The following is a 14,174-nucleotide window of genomic DNA, read 5'->3' as shown; positions in this document are numbered from 1 at the left end:
TGTCCTGAGTCTCAGTTTTGTTCTCTCTGTGATGGATAGAGTAACCCCTTCCTCAAAGAAGTGGAAGTAGTTAAGGAAGTAATAGTACAAAATACTGAGTATGTGATAGCTATTTTAAAAGTTCTGACTAGGAGTTCCCTTCATGGCTCAGCAGTTAATGAACCTGACTAGGAACCATGAGGATGAGGGTTCGATCCCTGGCCTCGCTCAGTGGGCTAAGGATCCAGCGTTGCCATGAGCTATGGCGTAGTTTGCAGACAAGGCTTGGATTCCGTATTACTGCTGCTGTGGCTGTGGTGTAGGCTGATGGCTATAGCTCTGATTCGACCCTTAGCCTGGGAACCTCCATATGCCACAGGGTCGGTCCTAAAATAGCAAAAAAAAAAAGAAGAAAAGTTCCAGATATTAATAATGATATCATTTTTACTTGACATAGTCTCACCAGTCATGTGACATGGATCTTCCCTCATTTTCCTTCCTCCTCCCCAGTATTTTTACAGGTTTTTTTTTTTTTTTTTAAATATACTATCTCAGAGTTTGTGTTGTGGCTCAGTGGTTAACGAATCCAACAAGGAACCATGAGGTTGCGGGTTCGATCCCTGGCCTCGCTCAGTGGGTTAAGGATCCGGTGTTGCTGTGAGCTGTGGTGTAGGTTGCAGACGCAGCTTGGATCCCATGTTGCTGTGGCTGTGGCTGTGGCCAGCGGCTATAGCTCCGATTCGACCCCCAGTCTGGAAACCTCCATATGCCACGAGAGCGGCCCAAGAAATGGCAAGAAGATGAAAAAAAAAATACGTTATCTCAATAACCCTTACAAAACAGATGTTATCACTCCAATTTATACGCAAGGAAACAAAATCACAGACAGGTAATATCACATTCCCAAGGTTGAATCATTTGGAGTAAAAGCAACTGGGGTAAGTGAGCTCTCTCTCTGACTCCCTCAGGAAACACTCACTGGGTGCCTCTGGCACCACAAACTCTGTTAGGTGTTGAGGAGACCCTGGTGACCAGACATGGGCCTGAGGTGGGACCCACTCAAAGGAGGAGACTGTCAAATAATGGATAATTACGAAAGAGTAGCATAAAGGGATGCACATAGGTAGCCAGGGTCCAGGGAAACCCAGAGAGCAGGATTGTGATGGTTTTTCCACCATCACAGCACTAAACAGAATTAAGGCAAGCTGGACTGTGACCTGCTACCCAGCAGGATGGGCAACCGGAAGAGAGGATTGTTCTGAAAAGGGAAAGAGGGAGTGGTCTGAGGAGCCCTGTAAGAGCAGGCAGCCTTATCAGAGACAGGATTCGGAGGAAGGGATGGGAACGAAGGCATCCTAGGATGTGGAACCAGTGTGAGCAAAGCCAGTGTGGGAAAGACAGAGGGTTCATGGTGGGAGGACCCTTGGTGATAAGGCAGGGGCCAGATCTCAAGAAGCCTGAAATGCCGTGCCAAGGAAGTCAAACCGGGGCCACCTAAGGGGTAGGTCAACGCTGGGGCTATTCTGGGTGGCAACGTGCATGTGGAGGCTGGACAGAAGAAAGGGAGACTTTAGGCAGGAAGACCAAGAAGGGCCACTGAATTAATCAAGGTTAGTCTGTTACTGTGACAGAGATGGTGGTGCCGGTGGTGGCATAAACATCTCAGGACTTCGCTATGAGAAGGAAGGGAAGATGGAGTGTGGTCAGTCAGAGCTCTGCTGCTTTGACTAATTCAGCTACCACCCAGCGAAGGCATATGGTTAAGTCAGTCAACTTAAAACACAAAGTATTTCCTAGACTTGAAACAGGAAAGGCAAAAACATGACTGTAGGTATTACGCAGTCAGAAGAAGGAATGTATCCATGAAGAGGCCATTCCAGAAACAATTAAAAAGAACATAAATTTTTTAAATGTAAAAAAAAATGATAAAAAAAGAAAAAAAAAAGGAAAGAAACACAGAGAGGCAGAAGTTGGTAATATCCAGGGGGGAGGGGTTCCATGACTCCCCAAATTCAATTGCCCCCTCACTACTCTTGGGCATATTTTGCCCTGCTGTGGGTCTTGATGCCATTAGCCTTTCAATTTATGTCACTGACTCTCCCTACTCTGACTTGACACTCACCAAGCCATCCCCTGATTATAATTCTGCTTTGCAATGTAGATCTTCTACAGAGGAGCAAAAACCACTGAGTGGCCAACAGGAACACTTGGTGCATTTGGCAAGAGGTAATAGAATGTAATGGTTAAGAGAATGGTTATTGAGGTTGAATCTTTCCAGCTGTGTGACCTTGGGAAAGTTATTTCAAAGCTCTGCAGCTCAATTTTCTTACCTGTAAAACAAGGATGATGATAGTATGGTAGTCCCCACTTATCCTCAGAGGATATTTTCCAAGCTCCCAGTGGATTCTTGAAACTGTGTATCAGACACACACACACACACACACACACACACACACTGTTTTTTCTGACACATACATACCTATGATAAAGTTTAACTTCTAAATTACGCACAGTAAGAGATTAACAACAATAACTGATAATAACATAGAATAGTTATAACAATGTACTGAATGAAATGAAAGTTATGGGGATGTGGTCTCTCAAAATATCTTATTGTAAAAAATTTCTGTCTTAACTAAGTACTTAACCACGCACACAATGGTCATAAATTTTGCAATTTGAGGTACGACAGCAAAATTAGCACAAAATCCTTTTCCTTCTTCCCTATTTCATGGCTAGGAGATTTGTTCTTAACTGTAGAGCGTATCAACCTCAAAATGTGATTTTTTTCCCCTTTCTTTATTCAGTTGAGAACCTTCACTTTTTCACTTAACGGAAGCACTTTATCCATATTGCCAACTCCACTACTCTTGTGATTTGGGGTCATTATTAAGTGAAATAAGGGTTACTTGAACATAAGCACTGAAGTACAGTTGACCTGATGGCCACTAAGTGACTAATGGGAGGGGTTTGCTGGACAAAGGATGGTTCATGTCTCAGGTGGAACAGAGCGTGACAATATGAGATTTCATCATGCTACTTAGAATTACATGCAATTTAAAACTATTTGTTTCTGGAATTTTCTATTTAATACTATTCAATCACAATTAGCTATCTGAAACTACAGAAAGGGAAACCAAGGATAAGGGGGTGGGGGAACTGCCATACCATCCCAAAGGGTCACTGAAGGACTGAGTGACATAATGCATGTAGATACCTAAAACAGTGCCCGTGAGTTTAGGTTACAAGGTATCACACCATGAGCTGGCTCCTATGTTTTCTGTTGGCATGTGGAGTACCTCAGGTAAACACGCATAGTTGAACATAATTCTGCAGCGTAACCTAGTTGAATTCTGGCAAAATGCTCCAACAAAAAGACTAACAAGCATTAAAAATTAAAAGTAATTTTGGAGTTCTCACCGTGGCACAGCAGGATCAGTGGTGTCTCTGGCTATGGAGAAGGTTGCAACTGTGACTTGGATCTGATCCCTGGCCCGGGGAACTCCATATGCTGAGGGGTGGCCAAAAAAGAAAAAAATTAAAAAACAAAAAATAAAATAAAATTCAAATAATTTTTAAAAGTTTTAGGGCCACACCCATGGCATATGGAAGTTTCCAGGCTGGGGATTGAATTGGAGCTACAGCTGCTAACCTATACCATAGCCACAGCAAGGCCAGATGCAAGCCAAGTGTGTGACTTCTACCACATGCAGCTCATGGCAACGCAGGACCCTTAACTCACCAAAAGAGGCGATCAAACCTGAGTCCTCATAGATACTAGTCAGGTTTGTTACCACCAAGCCAAAATAATTTTCAAAATTTGGCAATATATCAAAAACCATATTTTTAGAAAGACAATTGTAATTATATCTTAGACTACTTTTTAAAATTTTTAAAAAGATTCTTTCATATCAATTACTATAAATTCTTTATTCACTAGAATGAAGTGTTTTAATTCACATTGTCTGGTTAAAAAGTAAACTAACAACCCTTAATGAATGCATCACTTAGGAATGTATTTGGCTGCAAGTAAGAGAAACCCTGACTCTGACTTAAAATATAAGGAAGTTATTACTTCACACAACAATGAGCACATAATTAGGAGGTTTTAGGGTTTTAGCAGTTCGTGACATCATCCAGGATCTGAGTGATTTACATCTTTCTACTGTGACATCCTCAGAAAATTGACTTCATTATCTGCAGCTTTCCGGATTGCAAAATGGTTCCACGAACCCAGGCCTCAACTTCACACTCAATTCTGAAGGTGGCACACCCCTCAGCAGATGTTCTTCAAGGATGAGGGGACCCTTTCCCCCAGTCCCCTGAAGACTCTCTCTTACAACCTTGGCACAGAATCACATCACAAGCCTGTGGATGGACTGGGACCAGGACCGGGACCGGGACCGGGACTGGGACCGGGACTGGGACTGGGACTGACTTAAGAGAACAAAGATCTACTCCATAGGTTGTGGAGGCACTCTGTGAAAGCTAAGCAAAACAAGGGTTCAATTAGCATGGAGGAAGGGGCTGCCTGGTAGGTCTGGCCAACGGGATCTGCCACAACCATCCATTATTATTATTATTTTAGTTTTTTCATTTTTTAAATTTTATTGAAGTATAGTTGATCGACAATGTTGTGATAATTTCTGCTATACAACAGAGTGATTCAGTTATACATATATACATCCATTTTCTTTCAGATTTTTTTCCCACATAGATTATCCCAGAACATTTGGAAGGGTTCCCTTTGATAACAGCAGATCCCTGTTGGCCTGTCATTCCATATACCTCAGTGTGCATATGCCAGTTCCAAATTCCCAGTCCATCCCTCCCACTGCTCCACCTGTCCACTTTAGTAACCATAAGTTTGCCTTCAAAGCCTGTGAGTCTGCTTCTGTTCTGCAAATAAGTTCATTTGTGTCCTTTTCTTAGATACCACATATAAGTGACATCAGATGATGTCTGTCTTTAACTGTCTGACTAACTTCACTTAATATGATCATAATCTCTAGTTCCATCCATGTTACTGCAAATGGCATTATTTCATTCCTTTTCATGGCTGAGTAATTTGCATTGTATATATATATATATATATATACCACATCTTCTTTATCCACTTCCTCTGTCAGTGGACATTTATGTGGGCTCCATATCTTGGCTATTGTAAATAGTGTTGCAGTGAACATTGGGGTGCATGCATCTTTTTAAATTATGGTTTTCTCTGGATAGATCCCCAGGAGTAGGATTGCTGGATCATATGGTAGTTCTATTTTTAGTTTTTGAGGGACATCCATATTATTTTCCATACCAGTTGTACTAATTTACATTCCTACCAACAGTGTAATAGAGTTCCCTTTTCCCCACACCCTCTCCAGTATTTATTTTTTGTGGACTTTTTGATGATGTCCATTCTGGCTGGTGTAAGGTGGCACCTCGTAGTAGTTTTGATCTGCATTTCTCTAATAAATAGCAATGTTGAGCATTTTTTATGCGGATTTTTCTCTTTTTTTTGCCATCTGTATGTCTTCTTTGGATCTGTTTAGATCTTTCGCCCATTTTTTGATTGGGTTATTTTTTGATATCGAGCTAAATGAGTTGTTCATATATTTTGTCAGTTGCTTCATTTGCAAATATTTTTCTCCCATTCTGTGGATTGTCTTTTCATTTTGTTTATGGTTTCTTTGCTGTGCTAAGTTTAAATAGGTCCCATTTTTTTATTTTTGTTTTTATTTTCATTTCTTTAGGAGGTGGATCTGAGAAGATATTGGTGTGGTTTATGTCAGAGAGTGTTCTGCCTATGTTTTCCTCTAAGAGTTCTATAGCATCTGGTCTTATATTTAGGTCTTTAGTTCATTTTGAGTTTATTTTTATGTATGGTATTAGAGATTATTTTTGTTTTTGATTTAAATATTTGGCTAATTTTTCTCCCCTGTGTTTTGGTCCACATTCCTCCTTTTTGATGATCAAGGATGTTGAAATTCCTCCAGTTCACTATTCTGAGTATAATTTTTTAACTATACTGAATTCGAGGACTTGGAGCCTTGGAAGAATGGGAATAATTTGTACTGGCTACTGGGCTGCATTTTAGAAGGCACATTTTGGCTAAATTACCAACATTCACTTGTATGATTTAATTTTAATTAAATGTCTAAAACCAGGTTGCTGAAAAATATTGTTAGCTATATTGCCAGCCTCCCATTTCAGTTGTTTGTCACTTTCATTTGACTCTCTAACAACCTAGAGAGTAGGGTAGAATAGAGAACTAGAATCTCTAGTTAGGGTCAGACCAGTAAAGGGAATTTTTTAAGGCCACCATAGCAAGTTTCAGGCTTCCTGGCTGCAGACTTCTCATTATGGGTAGTGGGATGAGCAAAATAATCTGAAATGATTGTGGAAGTTCACTCTGATTTTCTGGACAATGAGCCATCAGGGACCAGAGACTTCCTTCTCCCAGTGCTACACTTAGGCTCAGCTTCCCATGGGACTGGTGGTGTCCTTCCTGTGCAGCATCATATGGAGCCTGGCTGCTGGCTTTCCTAGCAACCCCTGTAAACAGCTGGGCCTCCAAATCCAGGCTGCTTGGATCAAGCTGCCTGAGTATCCCCCACTGACAAGACAGCTTTCTTATACTTGCCTTGTGGAAAAAGGAGACAAAGAAGGGACATAGTTCCTCTATTGAAATGTAAATCCACACTACATTTCTTCCAGAAATCCCTTGCCTGTCTCTCTGTGGGACCACAGGAGGTGGGAAACCCAGTTCTCTCTTTCTGTGTGATCCACCTTATAGGTTTTACCTTTCCCCAATAAAGCCTGTTCCTTAACTCAGCTGGGTGATATTGTGGAATTCATTCCAAACTTGATGCACCATAGGTGGTGACCCAGAAGGGACCTAACTTGCACAACAGTCAGACAGCTGATTTTTTTTTTTTTTTCTCTTTATGGCCGAACCTGCGGCACATGAAAGTTCACAAGCTTGGGGTCAAATTGGAACAGCAGCTGAGGCCTATCCCACAGCAACACTGGATCTGAGCCACATCTATGACCTACTGTGCAGTTCAGTGCAACACCAGATCCTTAACCCACTGAGCAAGGCCAGGGATCAAACCGCATCCTTATGGAGACTATGTCAAGTTCTTAACCTGCTGAGCCACAATGGGAACTCCCAGACACCTGCTTTCTTTATGTAGGTCAGATGAAGTAAGAGCCATTCAACCTGCCCCATGTACACAAAGCTATTAATACAGCAATGTGAAAAAAAATTCATGGAAAAATTATTTCATTCTTATTTAAAATGTACCTTCAAGTTATATGTATATAATATATAATGTATAATATATAGATGTATTAATTTAAATTACCCTTTCTTTTGCAACAAGATAGAGTACATATTAATACTTGCAGGAGTCTTCCGCATAAATATATATAATAAATACATATTAATAAATGTGTTATATGTCGGTCATCATTTTATATAAGACTTCTATGTTCTTTCTGCTTCCTCCTGCCCGTATTTTACACACACACACATGCACCCCACTCATTTATTCTCCAGAAGTAGTTCACCAATGCCATTGCTAAAGTAACCTCATTTTCCTAGTGGTTATAAATATTGAGATTCCAGAGGTATCTGGGAACATTCTTCCTCCCAAATTCCTGATACTACAATTTCTCTCATGTCTCCACCACCATGAGCTAAGACAAAGAAATTTCTAGTAAAAGAGTAGGTTTCTCAGTAAAGTATTAACTACCCTCGTGGGTAGACTACTCTGATTACCCTTTGGAATATTTTTCATCTTAACCCTCACACAAGTCCTCCCGTATTTGCAGATCCACCCTTGGTCTTATCCCTTCCCTGAAGCCTCTCTCTGATCCGGGGCTCCCAGATCCCCTTCTCTAGCACTTTTCCTTTATATGTCAGTTACTACCTATACCTCATCACTGACACACACACACATACACTCTGGCTTAAAAACAGGAGCTATGGGCGTTCCCACTGTGGCTCAGCAGGTTAAGAACCTGACATAATGTTGGGAGGATGCGGGTTCAATCCCTGGTTTCTCTCAGTTAGTTAAGGATCTGCTGTTGACACAAGCAGCAGTGTAGACTGCAGATGGGGCTCGGATCTTCTGTTGCTGTAACGGTGGCATAGGCCTGCAGCTGCACCTCCGATTTGACCCCTAGCCTGGGAACTTCCATATGCCACAGGCGTGGCTGTAAAAAGAAACAAAATAAACAAAGTGAAAAGAAAACAAAACAAAACAGGAGCTATGATTGAACGTGGGTACAAGCACTGAGTTCCCTCAATGTCCTCCCGTTCATAGAGGATGTTTTGTGTGCCCTTGGGAGCAGACCCCATGGCCTGCTTTGAACGGCTGAGGCTGTGAGTTCTCCTGGGCAGTCCATCATAGCCTGTTTGCTGCCACAGGCCAATTTCCTCTCCCACATCAACTCTGGTCCAGAAGCAGACTGGATTCAGCCCAACTCCCCCCCATCCCCAGAGAAGATCCAAATAAGGAAGCTCCCTTCACCCTCTAAATTCCAATGTCTTCCCCAGAAACTGCACTGAAATTCTGTTTTGTTCTTGTTACTGTAGCCTCTTCTCCTCAAGGCTTGAATCTAAATCATGGGGCAGGATTGGGCCACCTGAAGGCCAGACAAGGGCTGTGGTGAGATGTAGCCTGCCCCCATCACTGACTTAATGACCGTGGACAATCTTGTGACTCTCATCTCTCTTTCCTTAGATGAATTGTCACTTTCCTTAGGAGATTTTCTGGTCCTTCACGTATGGCCCATAACTGTCTCCCCATCTGTTTCTTCTCAGGCAAGACTGGATACTAGGGAGATCTCAGCTGAAGCTATCAGGATAGCATCCTCGTTTCCAAAAAAAAAGAAACAGCAGTTCCCTGGTAGCCCAGCAGCTTAAGGAACCAGCATTGTCACTGCTTGGGCATATGTTTGATTCCTGGCCTGGGAACTTCTGCATGCCCCAGGTGTAGCCAAAACAAACAAACAAACAAAAATGGATTCCTACTTCTTTTTATGTTCTTGTCTTTTCCACTGAGAGATGAGTCTTATCTCTTAACTTCTTTGCATATGAAGTTGCTTTGGCTAAGGGCACTAGCAAGTGTGACACAAACAGATGCTTAAAAGGAGTTTGTGAGTTGGGATCTGCTCTTTTTTGCTGCTTTTGGGACTCAGTGGTCAGTGAAAAGCCTGGGGTAGCCTGTTGGATGTTACAGGCATGGCACAGTTGCCTCTGCATCATAGCCAACCACCAGACATGAGCCAGTCAGGACCAGCAGAAGAACCAGCGGGCTGAGCTCAGTTCAAATTGCCAACCCCCAGAATCGTGAACTACTCAATGATTATCTTTTTAACAACAACAAGCCCCTAAGTTTGGGGGTTGTTATGCAGCAATAGATAACTGATCTATTATTGGGAGGGCAGAAGAGGGAATATGGAATTGATGGAATAAACACCCACAATTAATGGATAAAAAAGACCTAAGGTCTTCAGATACTGAAATTCTAAGATTTGATGAGATGATCCCAATGTCTATAGCAAGGGGAATACATATAATTTTAAATTTATAATTTAATACCATATCTTCTCTCCCTTCTGTTGTATATTGTAAATCTCAGAGACACACAATGTGTGACCAATAAAGAAGTATGACTGATTATTGCCCCATGGATCTCATTGCTTTCTTGCCATGGCTTATTTTGTTGCTCCCCCTTTCCTGCATTGTGGACTCTTCATAAATGTTTCCCTCACATGATTCATACCTCAATCTTGGATAAGAGCTATATGCACTTAAAAAAAAGAGAGAATTGAGACTTATGCATGAATTAATTTTTTAATAAAAAGATATTGAAATCACTTGCAGAGTCACACACAACCATAAAAGAATGCAGCTGCTATAATACGAAAGGAAATTACCTCTAGGCTTCCATCCAGTACAATGCAATTTCAGCAACTAAGACAGCAGCCTTGAAAATAAGAGGTAATAATGGAAACGCTGACAAATCCATAACTCCTACTGCTGAAAGAATGGCAAAGAAAGACCAGAATAATAATGACCCAGTGTGAATTCCCAGTGTTTTCACCTAGCATTGGCAGCAAGTAACAGAATAGGCTTTCGTAATGAGAACATTATAATGAAATCATCCATTGTTTAGCTAAATAATTTCTGAGATTCAGGGAAAAAATAGCACTATTTAATTTTTTTGCCATACCCATAGCAAGTGGAGATCCTGGTCCAGGGTTCGAACCCACGCCACAGCAGCAACCCAAGCCACTGCAATGACACCACCAGATCCTTACTTAACTCACTGCACCACAGCTGTGAGAAGATTCCATTTTCCTGGAGCTTTCGCTTCCTGCCCACAAGTCAGAGATTTCTAGAGGGGACACTGCCCTGCCCCGGCTTATCTGTCTAGTGTCCACCTTAGGTCAGGCGGAGGGGGTAGCGGGAGGGAAGGAGATGCATCTTTGTACACATGTCACGCTGAGACTGGACTCTGGGAAAATGTCCTCTATTCAGCTTGGTGTTCAGTGCTTCCCCTCCCCTGGCTTTGACACGGTTTTCTCTTTGAAGCACTGGGACATCAGGAGAGAGTATAGACAGTTCTCATCCCCCTTTATGCTACAGTACCCCCCCCCCGGCCTCCCCCGCTTGCAATCCCCCCAACCCACCCCCAGGGCCTCAAAGGGTCTCCTCCTCCAGCCACCCATGGAGGCACAGCCACCCTTATTCATCACAGAGCGCCCTCTCTTCTTATCTCGCCTTTTTTTAGCTTGAAGGACAGAGAGGAGTCGATTTTCCTTGTGAATCTGCTCCAGCTGGCAGCCCTGCCAACATCTAAAATCAGTTGTGATGTGACAATTATTTTTTTTTAACTCTAGCATCTCATTTTATGTAATGTTATGGGTAGTAAGATGGGAATTCAGCTTAGAAAACTTTTGACCAACCATCATCCAGATAAATAAAAACGAGGACAAAGAAAATCACTGTGACGAGCAAAATAAAACAGCCTGCTATGCCAAGCATGGAGGTGAATCATGTTTCCAAAGGCCACGTTCCTTATCTGTTGTATAACGACCTAGAGCCTCCTTCTCATCATGTCTCTCTTGGGTTTTTCAGTTACTCAAGGCCACCTAATGTCTGAACGTGGAACAGTGGACACCCGCTGCCTCAGACTCTGTGAGCCAAAGGGGACCTCAGAGCACATCCTGGTTGACCAGCTTCTCCCATCCCCCACACCTGTTTGGAAGTTGGAGAAATAAGATAGAGAGGGTTTGGGACTGAATTGTGTGTCCCCTGCTCCCTTCCCTTCCCCCCAAAAAACATTTATGGAAGCCCACGCTGAAGCCCCCGCACTTGTGAATGCAAACTTACTTGGAAAGAGGGTCTTTGCAGATGTAAGCAAGCTTCAGATGAGGTCATTACGGTGGCCCTAAGCCAACACAACTGCTGTCCTTGCTGGAGGAAGAGAGATTCTGGGATGGACACACGAGAGGGGAACACTCTGTGACGGCTGGAGGGAGAGATTGAAATGCTGCAGCTGCAGGCTGAGGAGCGCCAAGGGCTGCTGGCAACAACGCAGAACCAAGCAGGAGGTGAGGAAGAATGCTCCCCTACAGGGACAGAGGGGGCCTGACCCTGCCCGAGACCTTGATGTTGGATTTCAGCCTCCAGAACTGTGAGACAATATGTTTCCGTTGTTTTAAACCACGTGATTTGCTACGGCCATCCTAGGAAGTGATACAGAGACAGAGGCAAACTGGTTACGGCCATCCTAGGAAGTGGATACAGAGACAGAGGCAAACTGCCTATGATCACAGGGTGGGTGAGGGATGAGGACACCTCTGAACACAGCCCCTGTGATGCCCCCTCCAGAGTCGGGCCCGTTGTCCTGGGCTTCAGTCCTCCAAGGCATCACACCGAGGTTGTGGGCATGTGTGTTTTCTTCCATCTTGTTTTTGTTCCAAATTTCTATAATAATTTCCCTCAAGTAGACTTTCCCTGTCTCCCCCTTTTTGGTCTCAATAACTTTGAAACAGGTAAGTTAAAAGAATAAAACAACACATACTCATATTCTCTTCACTTAGCATCATTAGTTAATATTTTGCCAAGTTTGTTTCTCTCTCTGTTTACTTTTGTCTTGAGCCACTTGAAAGCAGCAGACCTCCAGATATTTCATGCCTAATATATTTCAGCATGTGTCTCCTAAGAACAAAGACATTCTCCTTCATAATGAGCAGGAATTAAACACCAAAGGATTATCTAATGAAGATTATATTCAAATGTCTCAGTTTTCCCTAAATGCCTGTAATCGATATTTTCTTCCTTCCTCTGCTCTCTTCCCCTCTACTCTCCTTCAGTTTGGATTCAGCAACCCATCCCCCAGCTGCCAGTTCTCTTTGGTCTCTTTTAATTTGGAGCATTGACCCCCCCCTCCCCCGTAGCAACACTGACTCTCTTGAAGAGTCCAAGCCAATTGCCTACTAGAATGTCCCACAATTGGATTGTCTGTTGTTTCCTCATGATTACATTCAGGTTAACCATTCTTTGGTAGAAATATGACCCAGACGAGGCTGTGCACTTCCCATGGTATCACATCGGGGAGACCCTCATGGCAGTTAATATCACCATTGTTGAGGATGTCAGATTCATTGTGATGGTGGCACCCGTCAGATCTCCCACTATAAGGGCACCATTTTTCCTACTGTAATTAAGGAATAATCTGGGGGAGGGGAGAATATTTGAGCAAAGGTTTGTTCTTAACCACTTAGTATAGTACATCCAGAGTTAAAAACAAATGCTGACTCAGTATTAAGTATCATTCCACAGCTGAAATGCTATACCTGACATGTCCTACCTGATTTACTGCATGTTTTCCATAAGGGTTGGGGGGGAGGGGCTAAGGTTAACCTTAACCCCCTCCTTTACAAACCACCTGCCTACAGATAGCTGAAGGTCACTCTCACAGCCTCACCAGCACATACACTCTTACCCAGGTTTTGGCCCCAGCCGAGATTTCTGACTCATTAAAATGTGCATTGAAACTTAAGAAGGCATATCAAAAAAATTAACCATATCAAGGAGTAAAGCTCTAGGTAGGTAACCCCCATGCTTGAAGCACAAAATTAGGTTAGATAAATAAATCAAAGGTTTGCCTCTCAATATATCAATAGCATAACTGCCCAAGAATCACAGATAATGTAGATTTTATATGATTACCTTTGTGGTGGCGAGATATTTTCCTTGTTGGTGACCACAAAGCACATGAACTTGAGAAAGCAGGACAGAAATAGATCTCCAGAGCTGTGTCAATCATTTTTGAGAGGTCAAAACTTCTCATGACTTTAATTGGAAGTTACCACTTTGGTAATCAGTATAATACCATGAAAACCCACCTAAGTCTCTAAGTGAATGTTAAGCAAGGTGATAATGACCCATCGGCCACCTAGCCCACCCTTGGGATGGGTGCCACCGGAGGGTTGGTTCTGCTGTGAATTCCTGTGGAGGTTTTTTTCTGTATTGATTTCTGCACTGGGTTTGCATGTACCATGAGAACAGGTGCTTGGTCCCGCTTCTCTCCAGTGGTCCCGAACAGTGTCTGGCACACACCGGGTGTCCGACTTTCATGGGCCGAATGAATGAATGACTCAAATAGTGCTCTTCAAGATTAGGTCAATTCAGCACTTCAAAGCAAGAGACATAACCTCGTGGCCCTTTCTCTCTCTTTTGACTTAATTACAAAGTTTGTTGCTTGGGAGTGTGTGTAAAGTACCCCTTTAAGCTTCTGTATCTCAGCCTCCAACATCTTGGCTAGTCATTTCTCAGTGGACAGCACACCTCCGTGTGCCAGACAGGTCACGATTCTACCCCCTGAGGCCATCTCTATCTCTCTCTTTTTTGCAAAGCAGGAACCAGAAAGGACACGGAATATTCCACCATTTCATCATCACTGGTGTATTTATCGCCTTCCAATATTTCCATTGCTGAGTTGCTAAAGGTCACAGGGAGAGTGACATCTGCAGATTGTTAACAGACTGTAGAATGTGCTTAAAAACTTGACATCTTTTTCTCTGCATGGTTTTATCTAGAAATATTGTGATTTTGATTAATTTTGATTAATCATTTTACTATATGACATTTAAGCAGAATAAATAATCTTACCCATAAACAT

At 42.6% G+C, this 14,174-nt stretch overlaps 1 long non-coding RNA gene across 1 annotated transcript in view; it reads left to right on the top strand.

Moving 5' to 3' along the window:
* Positions 1-14,174, top strand: part of LOC110260256 — a 21,829-nt gene extending 7,655 nt beyond the window's left edge. The window contains exon 2 of the long non-coding RNA XR_002343213.1: positions 11,123-14,174. This is a non-coding gene — a long non-coding RNA (uncharacterized LOC110260256). The remainder of the gene's footprint in view (positions 1-11,122) is intronic.

The sequence above is a fragment of the Sus scrofa genome, chromosome 4 (genome assembly GCF_000003025.6).
Source record: "Sus scrofa isolate TJ Tabasco breed Duroc chromosome 4, Sscrofa11.1, whole genome shotgun sequence".
NCBI lineage: Eukaryota > Metazoa > Chordata > Mammalia > Artiodactyla > Suidae > Sus > Sus scrofa.
This window is presented reverse-complemented; position numbering and strand designations above follow the sequence as displayed.